The sequence below is a fragment of the Ctenopharyngodon idella genome, chromosome 10, assembly GCF_019924925.1.
Source record: "Ctenopharyngodon idella isolate HZGC_01 chromosome 10, HZGC01, whole genome shotgun sequence".
Classification (NCBI taxonomy): Eukaryota; Metazoa; Chordata; class Actinopteri; order Cypriniformes; family Xenocyprididae; genus Ctenopharyngodon; species Ctenopharyngodon idella.
Genome location: NC_067229.1, coordinates 2,080,877 through 2,096,468, shown reverse-complemented (window position 1 = coordinate 2,096,468; position 15,592 = coordinate 2,080,877).

Here is a 15,592-nt window from a genome sequence, read left to right as displayed (position 1 = left end):
TCGAGGCCTGCGATGTCGCTCTGGTCCGTCAGCCAGTCTGTTCTGCCGGATCCTCCTCTCACCATGGTTCTGCTACCATCGATCGGCTCCCGGTTGCCACCCAGCCCATTAGTCAAAGCTCCACCCTGGATCCTCCTACCTTCAGCGCCACCATGGTGCCTGTGGCCAACTCCTCTACGCTCCTACCCATCACCAGTTCCACACCTTCCACCGAAGCCTCCGCCCTTTTTCCTCTTCTTAGACTTTGTTTGTCATGGCGTGAGGACACACCTTTCCGAGAGGGGCATTATGTCACATGTATGTTCAGTTTAGTTCAGTTCTGTCTTGCCTGTATTAGTTCTCGTTAGTCACTATGGTTTCTAATTAGTTAAATCTTGTCATCTGTTTCCGTTTAGTAGTCATCATCTGTGTATTTAATTTCCTGCCTGTTTCCTGTTCTTTGTCGGTTGTTGTCTGTGCACTAGCACACTGTGACTATTGTTTTCATGTTATTCTGAGTTCTGTGGTATAAATCTGTCTTTATTGAATCCTCGTCTTCATCTTCTGTGGAGTGCATCGTTAGAAGAGCAAAATAAATTAATAAAAATAACAATTTTATCATTTCTAATTGCTTAACATTTTATATATGTTTTCATTAAAGGTATAAATTCTATTTTTATTATTTTTATCCATTTATCCTCATGTTTATATATTTAATAGTTATCAATAAACATAATTAAACATTATTGTTTAATCTATTAGTTGGTTTATTGATAGAAAATAAATTAACAATTAAGTTAAAAAAAAAAACAATGAATTATACAATATGAAAGGAAATTGCTAAACAGGGCAAACATAACACAAATTATTATTACAAACGATTTTTATGATTTATAATTATTATAATATAAATGGTTGGGTTAAATAAAAATGTTATAATCATTCCAGCTGATTTATTAATTTCTCATTATTATTGAGCATTTAGGCAAATGTCGTAGGTCATCTTGGTCTATACAGAGTTTTACACGGAATATACAGGCCTAACTACATGGAAAATTAGTATGTTAGTTTTCTAGAGAGAGAAACCTCCTGAAAGAGTTGAGCGATCAGTTAACCCTGTTTATCGATCAGGCTTCGCAGGCAGTAATGAGTTTGCTGTTTAGGGCTCGTCTCTCGTCACACAGGTTCTGCCCGCCGCCGGCCTCTAATTAACACACAGCAACGCCATCGATTTCTCATTCGCCATAATCGCAGGTGCTCTTTGCTCCGTCCGCTACACTTTTCCTCAGGAGCGACGTCTCATTTCTCTCAGCTACATCTGCCCTTATCTGGAGGAGCCGGGAGGAGCACAGCGCTTAACCCGGGACAGCGCGTGAGAGGAAGCCCGCTCGGGATCGCTGGAGAAGTCCACTAGTGACGAGCACCGCTGACAGGCGTGTAAACGGTCAGCTCAGCTGCTTTGGTCTGTGACGTCATGATGACGTTGAAAATAATGTCGACTCGTTCCTCAGTTTGTTAAAACATTTACTGTAATGCACTAGAAGTATACAATTAGCAGCGTACACTCTAAAAATAGCTGTAAAAAAAACAACTAAAATTTACACCGTAAAAATCTGCATTCCTTTGAAAGTAATATACCTTAAAACAATGCATTCTGGGTAATATTTCTCTAAAATTACAAAATTAAAATTATTTAATATTTTTTGTTTTACATTTTCTTTTTATAATAATAATTAATATTTTTTAAATATATAATTATTTTTTAAATAATTTTTACATTTATTATTATTATTATTATCAATTACAATTATTTTCATAATTGTTATTTTTATATTATAATTTTATGGTTATTATTTTGTATTTTTATACTTTACTATTATTATGCCTTTATTATAATTATTATTATTATTTTAAATGTATAATTATTATTTTTACAGTTATAATTATTATGCATGTTAGCAAACAGGTGGAATATAATCGCTTACCAGCCTAATCTGAACAAAGTTATTTGACTTTTCAACACTGTTTCTTTCACATGATACATGCAAATAATATTATCAGATAACTAATAATAACACTAAATTTAAATAATATTAATTAAATGAACATAAATAAAACATTTAAGAATATTTTAGAAAATGTAAATATAAAATATAATACTCTTTTACAAAGTCTTGATGTTGTTTTTGGGCTCTACTAGAACAGGTTTTCATGCTTGAATGTTCATTATTTTCCTCATATTCTCCATTGTTGCAGCTCCTCTCTTCCCAGTCTGTCAGTAATTCTCTGGGGTGCGTTTCCCGAAAGCATTGTTAGCCAACTATGGTCGTAAGACCCATTGAACTGTATTGGTAACGACGGAACTTGCGACCATAGTTCGCTTTGGGAAACGCACCACTGTTTAGTTCCTGTCTCTATGAAGCCCCTCCTTCTGAAAAGCACAGTGTACTCTGATTGGTCAGCTGGACCAGTGTGCTCTGATTGGTCAACAGCTTTGAGCATGTTTGGGAAATGTTCCGCCCCTTTATTCTGCATATGAATTATTTAAATGAGGAATATTGTGAAGAAAACTCAAGACTACAATGGAGGCGTTTCAGGGAGTTCAGAAACACTGACACTGATATAGAGAAGAACTCCCGCTGGAGGGACTTTGGAGAGCCTTACGTCACAGAAGTTGTATTAAATCCGAAATATTCCTTTAAGGAAATATAGCAGGTTTGCAGGTGCATGTCATTTCCACCCTGCACAGTGGCTCTCATTCTCCCTGACAGCTTCAGGCGAGAACATGTAAAAATAGCTCCTCATGTCCTGCGTGTCGAGGCCCTTCCAGCAGCTCGCTGTGGGCAGCAGCCTTTGACGAGTCCCTGTTTGCCGTTCCTGGGTGTCGCACCCATGGGCTCCTCATAAATCAGTGTCTGCGACTCCAGCAATGGAGCCAAAGTTCCTCAGGACCGTCAGCTCAAGTCAGCAGTCTCTAAAAGCTACCGTTCGTTCTGTTCCCGACACGTCATCCGTCAGGATTACAATGATGTCTGCTGCACTGAAGAACCTCTCTGTGCACTTACACATGCCTCTCGTTGTCATTCTATGGCTCGCTCCGGTTATGAAGAACCTTTTGAGCTCTTCAGCTTCACATGAATATGTTTATGGATAATGTACAGGTGCATCTCAATAAATTAGAATGTCGTGGAAAAGTTCATTTATTTCAGTAATTCAACTCAAATTGTGGAACTTGTGTATTAAATAAATTCAGTGCACACAGACTGAAGTACTTTAAGTCTTTGGTTCTTTTAATTGTGATCACATTTAACAAAAACCCACCCATTCACTATCTCAAAAAATTTGAATACTTCATAAGATCAATAAAAAAAAAGGATATTTTAAACAAATGTCAGGCTTCTGAAAAGTATGTTCATTTCTATGCACTCAATACTTGGTTGGGCCTCCTTTTGCATGAATTACTGCATCAATGTGGCGTGGCATGGAGGCGATCAGCTTGTGGCACTGCTCAGGTGTACTGGAAGCCCAGGTTGCTTTGATAGCGGCCTTCAGGTCATCTGCATTGTTGGGTCTGGTGTCTCTCATCTTCCTCTTGACAATACTCCATAGATTCTCTATGGGGTTCAGGTCAGGCGAGTTTGCTGGCCAATCAAGCACAGTAACACCATGGTCATTGAACCAGCTTTTGGTACCTTTGGCAGTGTGGGCAGGTGCCAAATCCTGCTGGAAAATGAAATCAGCATCTCCATAAAGCTTGTCAGCAGAAGGAAGCATGAAGTGCTCTAAAATTTCCTGGTAGATGGCTGCGTTGACTGTGGACTTCAGAAAACACAGTGGACCAACACCAGCAGATGACATGGCAGCCCAAACCATCACTGACTGTGGAAACTTCACACTGGACTTCAAGCAACATGGTATCTGTGCCTCTCCTCTCTTCCTCCAGACTCTGGGACCTTGATTTCCAAATGAAATGCAAAATTTACTTTCATCTGAAAAGAGGACTTTGGACCACTGAGCAACAGTACAGTTCTTCTTCTCCTTAGCCCAGGTAAGATGCTTCTGACGTTGTCTTTGTTTCAGAAGTGTCTTGGTACGTGGAATGTGACAATTGTAGCCCATTTCCTCAAGACGTCTGTGTGTGGTGGCTCTTGATGCACTGACTCTGACTCTGCTTCAGTCCACTCCTTTTGAAGCTCTTCTAAGTTCTTAAATCGGCTTCGCCTGACAATCTTCTCAAGCCTGCGGTCATTCCTTCCACTTGTACATCTTTTCCTACCACACTTTTACCTTCCAGTCAACTTTCCATGAATATGCTTTGACACAGCACTCTGCGAACAGCCAGCTCTTTCAGCAGTGACCCTCTGTGGCTTACCCTCATTGTAGAGGTTCTTGATGATCGTCTTCTGGACAACTGTCAAGTCAACAGACTTCCCCATGACTGCTGTTGGGATTACTGACCTAAACCCAGTATTTATACCCTGAGAATGGTCATTTAATAGAACTTGAAATTAAATATTCTAATAATTTGAGATACTGATTTTTTGATTTTGATGAGCAGAAAGCTGTAACAAAAAAGTCTGGAAATATTTTACTTTATATCTAATAAATCTAGAATATATATAAGTTTTACTTTTTGAATTAAATTACAGGAAAAAAAAAAAAACGTTTTCATGATACTCTAATTTATTGAGATGCACCTATATGTTCATAATATCAGTAAGCTTAATATATATAAAATTATTATTTATTGGTTACTTTCAATTGGGAGGTGGCTGTCTCGAACCCTAACCCCTAAATTGTTGTTTTTAAAAATATTTTTTTTTAAAAGTGAAGTCAAAAAAAAAAAAAAAGTATTTTATATTTTGTTTTTAAATCATGAAACTTTATGTAAAAAAATGTGTCCCGCTTTTTCATGTCACTACCAAAACAGTGAATGTTTTAAGGCAGGAACACACCAAGCCGATGCTGACGAACCAGTGGCGGTGAAAGCAGACTGCGGGGTTGGCTCATGTCGGCAGCGTCTGGGTCCAAATTTGCCCTGACACACCAAACCGACGCTCGACAGCCGACGACCAAGTAGCACGTCCGTTCTGCGCCTGCGTAAGATGAAATGCCTTTCCGTACCAGCAGGTGGCAGTAGCTGAACAGCCAATCAGAATGATCAGATGGCCCGACGGACCGACGAGCTCTGACGCTGATTCAACATGTCGAATCGGCCGAAAAAAAGCAAACGAGGACCAACTTCAGCCAACGGTGCAGAACACACTGAGAAAACTGACGAACAGCCGACGAACAAAAGGCAGGTGTGTTCCTGCCTTTAGTCCATTGGCTGAGACTGATTTTAACCACACTTCTACATTTTTGATCAGGAAATATTCCTGTGTCCCTCTCTCTCATAGCCTCTCTTTCATAGTAGATAGGTCCATCATTTTGAGTTAAATGTGTTCAAAAGTCTGAAAATCTGTGTGTAACTTTAAGGAACGTCACTACCAAACACCTTTATTTGGGTGTTATTCCATAAAATTGAGTTTTTCTGTGTGTACAACTGTTCAGAACTGTGTTAGCTAACCATGTGCTGATTAGCATCTTTGAGCTAGACTCAAAAGTATCTAAAATTGTCACTACCGAAACAGTCACAACCAAAACATGTGAAGTTTCGGTTGTGACATCGTTTTTTGGGGGTTATTCAATAAAATTTAGTTTTTTTTTTTTCTTTTTTCTGTGTACAACTGTTCAGAACTGTGCTAGCTAACCATGTGCTGATTAGCATCTTTGAGTATTGAAAATTGTCACTACCGAAACTTCAGCAGTGACATCATTGTTTTGGTAATGACAAAAGGGAACACATAATCGTTTATTTGGGAAAAATAAACTAAATTTTAATACAGTTATGCAAATCATTAGTGTTTTAGTATGTGAGTTAAAATTCTCTAATGTGATGTGGTCACTACTAAAACATTACTGTCACTGCCGAAAATGTGCAGTCACGACTGAAACATTGGATGTTTTGTCAAAAAAAAAAGTATATTGAATTATCAACTAAGTTATTATAGTGTTTGGTTCAATGTATATTCAAACTAATGAATCCTTCACTTTGAAATCAGTATGATAAACTTTATGCCTTTTACAAAGAAAGATTGGATTCAAAATACAACAAATCTCATAAATTACACTTGAAATGTTAAAATTGTAATTGTTATTGATTTACCTGTGAAAACTTTAAAAACAAAAATAGCAAAAAATATATTTACAAGGCAGATGTAAAAAATCTTAATAGGTCAATGTAACCCTTCTTATTAAATTATTTATTATTGTGTTTCGGTAGTGACAAATTTGGGGAGAGGAAAAATATTTCAAAACTTTCTGAAAATACAATATGAGAATTAACTGTACTATTACTAGAAATGTGTACCTTGAATATTATACTATTTGCATACATTCACAATTTGTGGAAAAAGGCCGCATTTCCAACTCATTCTGAATGGCCCATATGGGCTACATAGGCTACTATGTGTGTGTGCAATGATTTTATTGTGGATACAAATTAAGAAAACTTTCATGCAGTGTTGGCATCGTTGTTATTTTTCCTCTGGCTTTAGGCGGTTCACATCCGGTCAATTTGTCCGTTTTCGTCTTGCAGCCTTCTGGCTTAATCGAACAACAAATATTTGTTTAGATGTGCACGCTTTAAAACACATTAAGCGAGCGGACCTCGTTTTGAGCGCAGGCTAATCGCTTCTACATTTATTGTTTCCTGATGGTATCATAAAGCATGCAGCAAATGTAAATGAAGGCTTTAAGTGTTTATCCGCAGAGATATGTTTGAATTCTCTATTGACGTCTCCCGTTGCGGCCCAACGTGCGCGTGTGTGTTTTTCCTTAATAGAGCATTAGACACGAATACACGCTCAGGCTGTTTTTTTCTTCATTCGCAGCGGCACAGAAAACCAATTATGAAGGATAAACGTGCGAGCTGCAGAAATTACATCAACACCAGAAGCAGCGACGTGAAATCATGTGCACGCGGACATGACCACGGGCCATTTTGGCACAGTCTGTCAAGAGCACGGCCGCGCGCCCGCAACGCAACCTGTGTGACGGGCGACCGGGGAACAATCGCAGCAGGTGTCCGTGCAGCGGACCAGAGGTCTTCCCGTCAGGTCAGATCACCTGTATACAGTTTCTGACAGCGCTCTACCACAATAACAAACCGCACGAAGGCAGCAAGCCTAGTTTTTTACTCACAATGTAACCGCTGAATGGCTTTTTTGTCTTTTTCAGGACAGAGGGCATGTGAAATATCATAGTAAATATTTAAAGCCTGCCTGCATGTTAATGTCAAACTTGCAAACGTTATACCTCTGAAATGACGTTTTATTTTCATCTGATGTCATTTGGGCTGAAATAATTAAGCCAAATAGCTCTTTAGGTGTTGTTTTAGGCTACTTGCCAACAGTTTGGTGTATGTGGTTTTTCAGGAGGCAAGTAATCCACTGCAAAACTTAAACTTGGGCTCCATTTTGGTATAAAACGCCTACTTTTAGTGTCCAATTGATTCCTGATGGATAAAATCAAGTTGCTTTTCTTGTCTGTATGGAAAGACATCCTCACAGAAATAAAATGTGAATGGCATATTGTGTAAATACACTGATGTGGTGTAATTTAGCTTTTCTGAAGACTAAAATAAGCTTTTGTGAGTGTAGCAGGGAAGATAAACTGATATCACTCCTCTTCAACCTGAGCTAATTTAGCACAAATTCCAGAAAATTACTTTTGCGCTTTATGCTCAGGGACGCATGTTTGTGAAATAACATTTTAAGCAATAAAAAAGCACCAAATTAAATAAACAGCTATTTTAAACTTAAAATAATGTTGTGAAAATAAAGTCGGTGGTGTTAGGAGGCCGTTTAAGGGCATATGCTATTAGCATTAAGGCTAGAAACACATTTTAATAGTTTAGCCAAATTTAGCTAAATTGTTTAGCAAGATTTTCTTCAAACTGTTGTTCTGCTAATCTGAAACAGAAAACTGACTATAGAAGACTGTTACTGCATCTAAAACGGTTTGTGTTCACATACTTTAAGGAATATTATCCACTACAATAGTTTAGCTAATATGTTTAGCGAGATTTTTTTCAATTTTCTGAAAGAGAAAACTAACTATAGAAGAAGACTGTTATTGCATCTAGAACTGTTTGTTCACATGCTTTTTATAATATTAGCCACTACAATAGGTTAGCTAACATTTTAGCAAGATTCTCTTCAAACTATCGCTCTGTTAACCTGAAACAGAAAACAGACTATAGAACAAAACAGTTAGCACAACTGAAACGGTTTGTGTTCACATACTTTTAGGAATATTAGCCACTACAATAGTTTACCTAACATGTTTAGCGACATTTTCTTCAAACCGTCGCTCCGCTAATCTGAAAGAGAAAACTAACTACAGAAGAAGACTGTTATCGCATCTAGAACTGTTTGTTCACATGGTTTTTATAATATTAGCCACTACAATAGGTTAGCTAACATTTGAGCAAGATTCTCTTCAAACTGTCGCTCCATTAATCTGAAAGAGAAAACTGACTATAGAACAAAACAGTTAGCACAACTAAATTGGTTTGTGTTCACATACATTTTTGCATATTAGCCACAACAACAGTTTAACTAGATTTTCTTTAAACTGTTGCTCTGCTGATCTGAAAGTGAAAACCGACTACAGAAGAAGACCGTTAGCGCAGCTAGAACTCTTTCTGTTTAGGTACTTTTTAGCACATTAGCCACAACAACAGGTTGTTGAATATTAAGCTCCCCTTTAATGTCTCCTGAAGATAATTTGACAGTTTGAGTAAGATGACAGCCAAAACAATTGTGGTGCTAGAGTAATATCAACACTCGTCGTGCTGTATGCTAATATGTTTACCTCTTTGTCTTTGTCACCGTGTGTCCCAACAGGCAGTCAGATCTGACGTCTACAAAAGGGTCTGTGTGTCAGTCATGATTGAACATGGGGAGAAATGAAAAAACAGGATAATAGATGTGTTGTACGGTGTGGTGTGGCGTTTGTCGTATCGAATGGCAGAGGGAGACGACGACCTGCCGCTTGACTCACAGTTCTTATAATGGACATTAGACGCAAAGGAAATATTAATATCCTCCTGACACAAAGCATTCGCTCGGTTTCACCTGAAGGCTCCCTGAGGACGGGCAGCAACCCGCTCTATAGGTGCTGACGGATATTCAAACAGACGGGCTTCCTGCCGAACGCCTCAGTTTCCTTAAACAAGGTAAACAGCACTGATAGATTCTCCACCCCGTCAGAACCCAAGGAGTTCCACATATGTCTGACAGCCGGCTAAATGCAGGAGGCGTTGAAGGTTGACAGGAAGTTGGTGCACAGAATGAGGCTTGAGAAAAGAAAAACGTCCTTGTTTCTCCTGTAATTCACATAGAAGGAAATCATTTTTAATTAGTTTTTATTTTATTTATATTTTCTGTTGTCAATTACATGTCATGTGAAAGTAACAACCTGGCACATATAGTACGTCTGAATTTCATTCATACTATATAGAGCATACTTTTTTTAACGGTCACAAAGTAAATTAAAATTAAATTTGTAGTACCTACTCAGTATGTGATTTTGGATGCAGTGTAAGTGTTTATTAGCATGTTTCTATGTAGTTTGTAGTTGCTAGTAATGGGTGTTTGCTAGTTAAATAACTAGCTAACTAGCTATTCAATACTTATGCTGCGTCTGAAATCGAATACTACTCTACTATATAGTACGCGAAAAACAGTATGCAAACAGAGTAGTATGTCCAAATTCACAGTATTCGAAAAACAGTAGGCGAAAAGTACCCGGATAACTTGCTACTTCCGGCGAGATTCTGAAGTGCGCATAAGATGGACACTTTACTATCCCATGAGGCCACGTGAGAGGATTTGTGGATGGAGTTGAAGGGACGTAACTGACGCTGGTAGGTCATGTGACGGTAAAAACATTGCGGATGTAGTACGTCCGAATTCATTCATACTACACGCATTCGTACTATATAGAACATACTTTTTCAACGTTCGTGAAGTAAATTTAAATTCAAATGTAGTACCTACTCTACAGTACGCGATTTCGGACGCAGCCTTAGTTAACAGCTTGCTATTAGCAATGCTAATTATTAGCAAATTAGCAATGCTCTGCACTGTAATCCAGCCAGTACTGTTCCATCCCATAATAATTTATTAGCGAGTTATTATTTTTTATTAATTATTTTCATAGTAAGAGACTGTTGAAAATTGTTTTGTTTTTTTAAGTGTTTTGATTATATTGTGTTAAATTTGTTATATGTGATGTGATGAATGTGATACATGTTTTTGGTTAATTTACCAACTGAATCATGATTTGTGAAACAGTTTTTACAAGATTTTTCTTTTTTCCGATCTCTAAAAGCAAATATTAGCGGTAGTTGCTACAATGCTAGGATGTACAGTGTTCAAAGTCATTTTTAGTATGTTGCTATGTGGTTGCTAGCTGCTAGCTAACTAGCTCTTTCAGTGTCACTTAAAGTTAGCAGCTTGTTAATAGTAATGCTAATTATTAGCAAATTAGCAATGCTCTGCGCTGTTATCCAACCAGTGCTATTCTATCCCATTATGATTTATTAGTGATGTATTGTTTTTAATGAATTCATTTTCATAGTAGTTTTTTTTTTTAAGTGATACATGTTTTTTTAAACGTTTTGATTACATTAGGCTACATTTGTTATATGTGATGTCATGAACGTGATGGATGTATTTTGATGTAGTTGTTAAACTTTTTTTTATTTCACTTCACATTTCTAGAATCACATGCTACCGTAGTTATGTAGTAGCTATGGGTGGTTGTTAGGTGTTACCTAATTAGCTCCTTCAATGTTTAATCCTTAAAAATAGCAGCTCGCTATTAGCAATGCTAATTATTAGCAAATTAGCAATGCTCATAGTAGTAAATTGTTAAATTATGCTTACTATAGTAAACTTTTTTTTTTTTTTTAAGAAATGTTTTTAAAGAGTTCCAAGTCATTTAGGGTGAAATGTGTGGTTGCTAGCTGCTAACTAACTAGCTCTTTCAATGCTTAATACTCAAAGTTAGCAGCTTGCTATAAGCAATGCTAATTATTAACAAATAAGCAATGTTAACAAATAAGCATTGTTATTCAACCAGTGCTTGTCAAGCTGAACATCTTAAGTAAAGCCCCACCACAAATCAATGCTTTCTTGACAATCTCAGTTCTCCCGACCCCCCGCAGGCCAAAATCTGCTGACAAGAGCCAGATGTTGCTGATATTGACACATCTGCACAGATGTTTCTCTGATTCCCCGGGGTGATGGAGGAAAGCGAGAACCACAGCTAAGACTATTTTCCATCGAATTCTTAGCTCTGCTACCACTTGTTTAACGTATTCCTCAGTCAACTTTAGGTGACCGCAACTAACCTGACCCCATTCTATCACTGCGTTCGCATAGGTTGTGCTTTTACTGTCAATGCATTGAGCTTATGTTTGAAATGATGGATTGTGCATTCATGGGTCGTCTTTGCTTCTAAGGACCCCACATCAGACGGCATCGCCCGCTGTCCTTGAAACTCTGGCTCGCCTTCCACAAATCCCGTTATTGTTGGGTCACGACAGACACGAACCGTGCCAGAACTTCAGCAAAAGGCGTCGACGAGGGCTGTTTGTGAAGCCACGCTACACTACATCAGTGGCTTTATGCCGGAGCCAAAAGAGTCTCTGGATTGAACTGGGATTTCTGGTCCCCAGGCAAACAAGCGCCGTCAAACAGCAGCGAAAAGTGTTAAATTCCTTGGAGTTAGGCGGCGACAGACACGTCTATATGTTTGAATTAAATCCGATGCCTGCCTGTTTATCTCTGCATGAAAGGGCTCGACGGGGACCCGGGGCCTGCAGCTTTTGAGGCTTCTGGTGGCTTTCACAAAGTCTGAACAGAAATGAAAGGCTAACAGAAAAGAGTCTTCTCTAGCTGCGAGGAGCCAAAGTTGTGTTGTGCACAATGGGTTTGGGTGGATTATTACTCCAGTGTGGTGCTTCGTTCTGGTAGGATGGAAGGTGAGCTCATTAATGCACTACCATGAATACATGCTAATAATATCTTTGTCATCTGCATTTACAGGTACAAAACAGTGATGGTTTTTGTGGGGGAACCTGTCACTCACACGAGGTCCCCCAATAGCAAACCACAACCATCCAATCATTTCCTTGCAGACAAAATCAAGCAATTTGTTCTTGTTCCAGAAGCCATTTCACTCGGATGTATGGCGCAGTAGGGAAGAAAAAAGGCTGGCAACATCCGTTTCATTCCGACTGTAAATGCTCTAGCTCTTTAAGTCAGGATGGATTTCACTGGCTGTCAATGTTTTTTATCATTCATCAGCAGGAAAAAAAAATGTTCTGAAAGTGATTCCAACAATATCTCTGTGTTGTTATCATTATTTTTATGTTGTGGACACAACTACTCTCAGAGTCAGAAAGATTGTTAAAATTAGTTAGTTATCATTCTTGGTATGAACCGACCAATTTTTTTGTTTTTTATTTTATGCTTTCTATTACGCATTTTGTAATCGCTTTTACTCAAGTCAGTTTAACAAACTTTAGATCAGAATATTTGAAACAATATAAGTGGCAACTAGGTTTTTGCAATTTTAAAGTGTTGTTTGCTCTTGCAAAACTCTCCAAAATGCATTGTAAAATGGTTGCTAAGGTGTTTTGAGTGATGTTTAGCATGTTATGTGGTTGCTAGGGCCTTCTGGGTGTTTGCTGGGTCATTGTTTACTCGTAAAAGTGGAACAATCCCAGTCTCCCAGGAAAAAGAGCAATGGTATGGTTTTTCAAGTGGTTTCCAGAGCATTCTATGTGTTCTGAGTGTTTTTAGCATGTTGCTATGTGGTTGAAGTGGTGCTCTGGGTGGTTGCTAAGAGGCTGCATACTAGTCTAAGTGAAAAGTCCCAATCTCCAAGACCACCTGATACCCCAGATCCTTCCTGTAAAGTGTTTTTTTTTTACATTATTGTCAGAAAGTTGGTGTTGCACAAATAGGTTTATACATTGTATGAGCAATATTGACATAAAAAAAAACTACACTGGGAAAAAAATTGGTGCAGAAAGAATTTTCACTAAGAACTTGCTAGTAAATTTCACAACTAATTAAGACATTGAATTAAACATGAAATTTAGAGGTAGAAAGCTCAAATAGTACACTCCAATAAACTTCGAAAAATCTCTACTCACTTTGGTTTTAATACTTTACCAATTTAGTTTAGATACACATACATCCTTAAGGTAGCACAATCATATAGTGATTTTGACTTAAAAATCAACAAATCTTTGTGACCATCATTACGTATCAAGAGCGAGACTGGGACCTGATTCCAACTGAATGTAATTTCTGTTGGACCTTCCCAACGGTATCAGCCATCTGTTGGTTTTATATGCTCTACCCTCTCAGGTTTGTCCACAACGGATACCCAAGGACCAAGCGGACGAAGTGAAGATGAATCGCTTAATCTGCTGTTGTACATTACCTTCATCAGAGCTTTGGCACCGACGCGGACCTCACCTGTTCCTAGATCAGCGGCCGGTGGGCCACAAATTGATTATCGTCTGTATCACAAGTCATTCCGTCTGACTGGAGGCCAGTGAGAGTGAACAGGGGCCGGGCGGTGATTGACTGCCCTCCCAGCATCCTCTGTCTCTTGGCCCGTCTCAGAAGGGCTTAATGGAACCATCACTCCAGCGATCCGCGGCCCGACGTAGACCAGCATGTAGCCGGCTGCGTCCTCCAGTCAAGGGCAGCTCGGACAACGCCGCCCCCTCCCTCACTGCAGGAGGGCTTAATGCACCTCACCGCCACATCAGATCATATCCAGGTCATCCCTGATAAACGACGACGGACACGAGCATTAGCTGCTGGCACAGCCTGGATACGACATGCATGTGAGTTTGACAAATGTTAAACAGTTCAGTGAGGTTTAGCTGGTTTTTACTTGTCCAGGAGAAGGATGAAATGGAGGTGAATACACAAATAAGGACCCAAGCCACATCTAGAGACTATTTTTTGACTTTTGCTAATAATGTACCACCTCAGCAACTGCGTTAAAAACTACTCAAAACATTAAGTAACAATTAGCTATGCCCTAGCAACCACTCTAAACACCCTAGCAGTTCCATACAAGTGCATTAAAAACTATGCAGAACACCTTAGCTAACACTTAGCATTGTTGTAGCAAGCATCCATAATTGTACAGAAATGTGCTAAAAAAACATGCAAAACACCTTAGCTAACACTTTGCATTGTCTTAGCGTCAATCCAAAACACCCTAGAAACTGCACAGAAATGTTAAAAACAACTCAACACCTTAGCTAACATGTAGCAATGTTGTAGCAACCATCCAAAACAACATAGAAATTGCACAGAAATGCACTAAAACTATGCATAACACCTTATCTAACACTTAGGATTGTCGTAGCAACCATCCAGGATACCCTATAGCAATCACACAGAAATGCACAAAAAAACTACACATAAATGTGTTTAAAAAAACTCAAGCTAGCTAGCTAACACTTAGCAGTGCCTAGTAACCACTCCAAAATGCCTTAGTAATTACACAGAAATGCATTAAATACTACTCAACATCTTAGCTAATGCTAACAACCACCCAAAACACGCTAGCTCTGGGCATGTACCACTCACGCTTTGAATTAGCAAGTGCATCTATGCTACATTTGAGACAGCATTAAGATTTTAAGAAAAGCCCATTCCAAATGTTTTCTTTTCAGCGATGTGCTAAAGCCTATGTGATCGTTTGATGAGCGTTGAACAAAACAAAAAGTGTGATTTCTCGAATTCAGAAGTGACACAATTATCTGTTAGCGCGTTCACACCTACACGAGCATTGTTGCTCTTAGCAGGATAGGATGTGTGTGTTTTTGTGCATGACTGGGCTCATTAGCGACAGCGACACAAACACGGACAGCAGTGCTACACTGGAAGATGCAGAAACAGCTGCGGCCCATGGGTGAGAAAAGAGTTCACATCTGTCAGTCCGGCGCAGCTGCTAGCATGCTAGTGGTCCCTCTTTCCAGTACACAGTCCCTGACAAGTGCAAAAAATATACGAGAGAAGTCACAGGGGAGAGCTAACCTCTGCTATACATTTCAGCTCCAACATCTGCTGTGCCGCTGTGATTCATGTCAAGCAGCGTTGAAGTCATGAACACCTTCCTCCATAGCATATTTATAGACCAGAGGACCAATGAAAATAATACTTGTTTGTCACAATGCTGTGTTTGAGAAGTACTGAAATGGCATAAATGTAGAGTCATTCAGTCATTCAGTGCTTTAATTGTGAACATTAGTTCTGAAACTTTAATTCTGTCATGAAAATACAACATTAATATTTCCTCTACATTTTAGTGTAGTAACTCTGCTAATTCAGCAATAAAAATACACTTACCATGGTATTACTGTAGTAATAGTGGCTTGGCATGAAAATGAATTCAATTTACCACAAGTTTACCATAGAAACATTAATGGTAACTAATTTGACCGAATAGATTTGATTCACGA